Source organism: Bubalus kerabau, chromosome 11 (genome assembly GCF_029407905.1).
Source record: "Bubalus kerabau isolate K-KA32 ecotype Philippines breed swamp buffalo chromosome 11, PCC_UOA_SB_1v2, whole genome shotgun sequence".
Taxonomy (NCBI): Eukaryota; Metazoa; Chordata; class Mammalia; order Artiodactyla; family Bovidae; genus Bubalus; species Bubalus kerabau.
This window is the reverse complement of record NC_073634.1, coordinates 36,778,147-36,785,450: the sequence shown is the minus strand read 5'-3', so window position 1 is coordinate 36,785,450 and position 7,304 is coordinate 36,778,147. Positions and strand designations below refer to the sequence as shown.

Genomic DNA, 7,304 nt, shown 5'->3' with positions numbered 1-7,304 from the left:
TTCTTTTATTTTTTTAATTGGCAAATAAAATTTCTTTGTGTGATTATATTACATATAATATATGTATGGATATTACATATCTACTCATCCATTGATAGAAATTTTGATTGATTCAATGTTTTGGCTACTATAAACAAAACTGTTGTGAACATTCATGTGTAAATATTCATGTACATGTATCATTCTATTTCTTTTATAAAAAGTGCTTAGCTGTGCTCGCTTCGGCAGCACATATACTAAAATTAGAATGATACAGAGAAGATTAGCATGGCCCCTGCGTAAATGACATGCAAATTCATGAAGCGTTCCATCGATGCACGATACTGGATGCTTGGGACTGGTGCACTGGGACGACCCAGAGGGATGGTATGGGGAGGGAGGAGGGAGGAGGATTCAGGATGGGGAACACATGTATACCTGTGACAGATTCATTTTGATATATGGCAAAACCAATACAATATTGTAAAGTTAAAAAATAAAATAAAAAAATAGATTAAAAAAAATAAAAGTGCTTAGTTGCTCAGTCATGTTCGAATCTTTGCAACCCCATGGACTGTAACCTGCCAGGCTTCTCTGTTCATGGGATTCTCCAGGTAACAATACTGGGGTGGGTAGCCATTCCCTTTTCCATTTACCAACTGAGCCACCAGGTAAACCCTATTTCTTGTGTATAAACATGTTAAATAAAAATTGCACCTGATGCAGTTAAACAGGCAAGGAAGATTTTAATCAAGATTACTGCAAAAGAGGAGATATTCAACTCAATTTTACTGAAACAAAAGATGATGATTTAACAAAAGACAAATATACACATTTAAATAGAGGGGTGAGCTAACGGAAAAGTATTAGAGGACATTGTGGAGGAAGATGGTCAATGTGATTTAGCCATTAGTGTTTCATGACTGCCTCTTATGAAACTAAGACTCTTATTGTCCCACAAGGACTGGGAGATAGGGACAACTATCTTCTTAGATTTCTATATTTCACAGGAATGGATCCCACCTCCTTGAGAAAGATATTCCTGAGTTCTAAAACTGGCCAGGCCTGGTAGATGATTTGTATTGCAAAAGGACAGAAAAATTCTGCAATTAAGAATTTTCTAAAATAAATGCCCTAAGAAAGGGTCAGTGGGCTGTTGTTAGGAAGTAGCCACCAACAGTTCATAAAAGATACAAATTACTCCATATCCTCACCAGTGGTTGTGATCCTGTCTTTATTATTATTATTATGGACATCCCAGTGGATATGAAGTGGTATCTATTGTGGTTTTGATTTTCATTTTTATAAAGACTAATAATATTGTTTTTATATGCTTATTCAGTTCAGTTCAGATCAGTCACTCAGTCATGTCCAACTCTTTGCGACCCATGAATCGCAGCGTGCCAGGCCTCCCTGTCCAGCACCAACTCCCGGAGTTCACCCAAACTCATGTGCATCGAGTCGGTGATGCCATCCAGCCATCTCATCCTCTGTCATCCCCTTCTCCTGCCCCTAATCCCTCCCAGCATCAGAGTCTTTTCCAATGAGTCAACTCTTCGTATGAGGTGGCCAAAGTATTTGAGTTTCAGCTTCAACATCAGTCTTTCCAATGAACACCCAGGACTGATCTCCTTTAGGATGGACTGGTTGGATCTCCTTGCAGTCCAAGTGACTCACAAGAGTCTTCTCCAACACCACAGTTCAAAAGGATCAATTCTTCAGCGCTCAGCTTTCTTCACAGCTTATTGGTCATTCATAAATCCTCTTTCAAGAAATATCCATTCATATCCATTGTATATTTCTCAGCTGTATTGTTTCTCTTTGTCACTAAGTATTTCCCCTTTTTATTAATGATTGTAAGATTCAGTATGATTTAATTCTGTTAACATATATTCCAGATAATGGGGATGACAGGTGAAAATAATAGATCCTTTCACATTTCCAAACATTTCCAATTTATTTTGTCCTCTGTAGACATGGAAAAGGATGAAATCACAAATAATTATATATTTCCTCCTGTAAAAGCAGTGGTATAACATTTTTACTGGAATTAAATCAGATGAAATAAAATAATTTATACTATTTTATTAAAACTGAATTTATTTAAAATAAGTAAAAGCACTTGTTATCCTGAGTTGTTAACATATCACGTTGGACCTAGAAATCAGTCTTCTCTCATCATTTTTGAAATGATGCCCAGGTTTATTTGGTTTCAGTTTGACTTTAGTAACTGACTCTCAGATTGCTCCAGTCTCTACAGGCAAGACCTGGCCCATTCCTCCTTCTGCCTGCTCCTAAAATCAGTACCCTCATCTCGTCCTTGGCCAGGCCAATGGAGAGGAAAGTGAACACAAGGTATGCATATATTAGATAGAAGCACTGAGGAAAGAAAGGGCACAGTCTCCTGAGTGACAAAACAATTGCAGAATGGGGAAGAGCATTGAAATAAAAGGATTTTTTTTCCTTCTTCTTCTTATTTAATGTGGACAGTTTCATTGTCAGCTTTTATGATCTTAAGAGCATACAGACATCATCAAAAAACAATACACATTGCATAAATAGTGTTCACATTTTGAATTAATGAAAATGTAAGTGGTCTTTATTTTTAATAGTTTTTCCCTACCTTCCATTTGACTTTACAGTTTCCTTTGGTTAAGTGCTGTGAGTGGGGGAGGGGGTTGGGGGAGGGGAAGGGGGGAAAATTCAGATAAATTTACACATCCTCACTAATTTCTGTTTGAATTGTTAGAGACCCTATCTCTAGGATCTCTTTGCTTCCATGCTGGGAATATTTTGGGACATTTATTGAAGAATGCCTTAATAAGGGCACTCTCCCTCAGGGAAATTATAGAGATAAGTAAGCACAAAAAAATACCTTACAGATGATTTATGAGATTAAAAAAAAATTTGAATAATAGAATTTTTTACAAGATAAAACCCAGAATGAAAATAAGTTACTTGCATTAAAATAAAAGATATGATGATATTATAGACTTTTTGTGATCACAAAAACCCACTCCTGGCCAATGCTTAATATATATTAAAAAAGAAAAAAAACAGCAAAATTTGGCTTCATATGTGACTGGTTAGCTTAGTTTGCTAAAATATGATATTAAACAGACTTGTTTAATTAAATTACAGTCATGTAATTTGACTTTTATAACTTCCAAAATTATCAACTTAAACCATTGCATTGTAAAAATGAGAAAACTGATGTTTATAAAGGTCAAGTAAATTTTCAAAGAAGGGACTTATAATTAGTGGCCTCTCACACATAAATTCTGTTATTTTCTCTTTTTCAGAGTTATTACATAAAGTTATTTTTTCTATCCTTTTCTATAGCACATACATTTTGTATCTCATGTATTTTCATGTCATTTATATACCAGACACCATAGTTCATGTAATACATTCATGATTTCAAGTTGAATATTTCAAAATGAGCATTTGTATTTCACTTTCATTTTATAGTTGAAGAAACTGAGACTCAGAGGAGCTATGCAGATTTCCAAAGATCCCAGTTAGTAAGTGGCCTATAGGATTCTATCAACCAAATCTATATTCATTTTAGCAGATAGCAATGACTCTCTAGATTTACCTCTGCTAAAAATCAAACCATATAAGAAGGTAAATTAGCAAAAATCCTGCTTCATTTTAATAAAGATTGATGTTGTTGCTCTAAAATTGATATGTTATAGGATTATGTAAGTAGACCAAAACAAAGAATCACAATCAGACCATAAACACAACCATAATTCTTGGAGACAAGTTTAGTGCCGTATGGTATTTTATAAGCCCTCAGTAGAATTATGAAGGTAAATAGATAATATATATATAAATAGTATTATATATGTATGTGTACATGCATGCTTAGTCACTTAGTCTTGTTGCAACCCTATGGATTGTAGCCTAACAGGCTCTTCTGTTGTGGGATTCTCAGACAAGAATACTGGAATGGGTAGCCATTCCTTTCTCCAGGGGATCTTGCTGACCCAGGGATTAAACCCAGACTCCAGTTCAATTTCTGAGTTGGGAAGTTTCCCTGGAGAGAGAATAGGCTACCCACTCAAGTATCCTTGGGCATCCCTGGTGGCTCAGATGGTTAAGAATCTGCCCGCAATGCAGAAGATCTGGGTTCCATCCCTGGATTGGGAAGGTCCCCTGGAGGAAGGCTTGGCAACCCACTCCAGTATTCTTGCCTGGAGAATTCCCAGGGACTGAAGAGCCTGACGGGCTTCAGTACATGTAGTCGCAAAGAGTCAGACACAGCTGAACAACTAAGCACAGCATATGTGTATGTATATATAGAGAGAGTATAAAGTAGAAAGTATATAGACTTTCACTTCACATCATGATGATTATCAGAAATTGAAATTACCCTCCCATTTTAAACAGTTAGAAACTAGAAAGCTGTATGAAACAATGGTTCAGTTATTGGATAACTGCTATTTCCCTGAGACAAGAAAAACAAATGAAATAAACTCGGCAACTCAACGGCTTAGGTTCTGGAGGTTGTTTCCCAGCAAAAACAGAGAGAGCAGCAAGTCATACTAACCTCAGAAGTCTCAGTGGGTGGAGAAAAAAAAAAAAGATCACAGTTTGGATAAACTAAGTTGCCCATAATTTGTGGGACAGACTACTAGAGTAAAGGGAGCCACGTATACACACCTGCACAGTTAGAGTAAAAGAGAGAACTAGAGGGAGAATTGACAATGTGAGACTGCATTAGAGACCTGAAGAATTGTCCCCTTAAGTTTTAAACTGTTAATTATGCATAACCAAGAAGTGACTAGACAAATGGGAAGAAAAAGAAAAAAATCCCCAGAACATAATAGACCAAATAATTGCTTGAGTTCATACAGGGATAGGTATAATTTTTGTTCCCTCGAATCAGAATTGAAAGACCATATAATATACAGGATATCTGACAGAATTCTCAAAATATCTCCTTATATAAGGAGATAAATTATCACTTGACTAAAGAGTGCTCTGGGTTTACCTTAACCAAATAGAAACACAAAACTTAAAAGGATCTGAGTCCCAATACAGGCATACCTCAGAGATATTAGGGATTTGGTTGCAGACCATCTAATAAAGTGAGTCACAACGATTTATTGACTTCCCAGTGCATATAATAGTTATATTTACACTATGCTGAAGTCTGTTAGGGATTCCCCAATGGCTCAGAGGGTAAAGCATCTGCTCGCAGTGTGGGAGACCTGGTTCAATCCCTGGATCAGGAAGATCCCCTGGAGAAGGAAATGGCAACACACTCCAGTAATCTTGCCTAGAAAATTCCATGGATGGAGGAGCCTGGTGGGCTACAGTCCATGGGTCACAAAGAGTCAGATATGACTGAGCAAGAAGTCTGTTAAGTCTGCAATAGCATTATTTCTAAGAAAAAATATTCATAGCTTAATTTAAAAATGCTTTATTTTTAAACAAAGTATTAGGCATCATCTGACAATGCAGGGTTGGTACAGATCTTTGATTTGTAAACTCAAATTTATCTGTGAAGTGCAATAAAACAAAGCACGATAAAGTGAGGTATGCCTGTAACTCAATTGCATATGGAAACAAAGTATACAAAACTAGCTAAAGAAACAGTACAATCCAAAAACTAGCAGTGTAAAATTCAAAACTTACAGCATATATTTGAAAATTATTAGGCAAGCAGAGAAGTAGAAAATTATGATCAATAATCAGGGAAAAATCTAATATAGACAAATCCATAAGTAAATATTTACTGATAACCTTCTAAACCAAGTAATTTTTAGAACAGTGTTAAACACTAAAAATAGAATGAGTAGATTAGTATATTGTCTTAGAGTATGGTTAAGTTAATTCTACTGTGAAAGAATGCATTTTATAATTATTATTAATATAAAAATATTTTTATGTTCTAGATTAACATCAGCTATAAAAATATAAGCATATGGGAAAGACTAAATAATAAAAAAACTATAAACTAGGCTACAAAATAAGAAAATGTTTAAAATATTGAAATGTTTTATATTATTAGAACTATAAAGATATGTGTACACAGTTAAGCTACTAGTTGGAGTGAATAACAATACTTTATTTCAAGAAAATATTATAAGTGCAATTGTTCTTAAGGTGAGTTAAGCAATACTCAAATAAAAATCCTTAGTAATATTCATTGGCTTTGAAATAGTAATTTCAATTCTAAGAATTATCTTGAAAAAATAATGTACAAATGGACTATTATTTAGAATAGTAAAATTTGAAAGCAACATAACATATTATTAAGTGACTAGCTATATTCATTTCATCAAGTCATCTAATGAGGTAATATGCAGATAGTCTTAAAACATAGCTAAAAATATGAGAAAATCTGATATCAAGTAAAATAAGTTAATTAAATTTCAAAAATATTATATTTTTATTGATGTTCTTATATTTTTACAAAAACAGCTGTATTTTAAAACCTAAATCAAAAAAAAAAAAAAAACCTAAATCAGCTTATTTCTTTCTTGTGTTAAGAATGGTTTTGTAATTGAGGATGGTGGTATAATCACAAGTAATTTTCATAATAGCTTTATATTTATCTGTGGTTACTTTCTATAGTTAGTACTGTCATATTTATAGTGTTTATGTAGTTTTTCAAGCAGCGACATAGTCAGTCAATAAGTTCAAAAGTATAACTAAATGATAGAGGTTGGAGCTGATTCTTGGTTGTGGTAATGAATACCATAAATTGGTATTTGGTTGTGGTAATAAATACTAACTGATTGTGATTTGTTAGGTTACCAATAAGATAACTTTGATTATTGCCTTTTGAAAGTGGTAGCACTATCTTGCCTAATTTCTGAAAAAATTCAACTAACTTAAGGACCTAGGGAAATAATTCTTATTATTCATCCTTCAACTTGTCATGACAAAAATTTTATCTATCTATCTATCTATCATATTCTACCTTGGCAAGAGAAAGTATTAGAAGAAGATCAAGAATTTTCTGGTTTTCCTTCCAAGGTCACTCATTTTACAGCTTCTGACTAGAAAACTCTCCTCCCTGTGCTGTTACTGTGAAATGCTACCTCACCTATTGATCTTCTAGACTGTTGCTCTTTTTCACTAGACATCAATAATTGCTGTTTGTTATTCTATCTGCATGTCTTAAGTAGCTGAGTTTTTACCACTTGGAATAAAACCTTAGATATACAAAAGCATAATTTCTTTTTTCTAATAATATAGATCTTTTAAAGTATGATCTAAACTGCAAAATAGGACATTATGCATTCTGTTAATATTTGACAAAGAGAATGCCACAGTTTAAAGTGTCACAGTCAATATTCATACAGAGA

General features: G+C 34.0%; 1 non-coding gene across 1 annotated transcript; it reads left to right on the top strand.

Moving 5' to 3' along the window:
• Window positions 1–212: 212 nt before the first annotated feature.
• LOC129623969 (U6 spliceosomal RNA) lies at window positions 213–317 on the top strand. Its single transcript, XR_008700711.1, has one exon. It is a non-coding gene; the product is annotated as a U6 spliceosomal RNA (small nuclear RNA).
• Window positions 318–7,304: the final 6,987 nt, after the last annotated feature.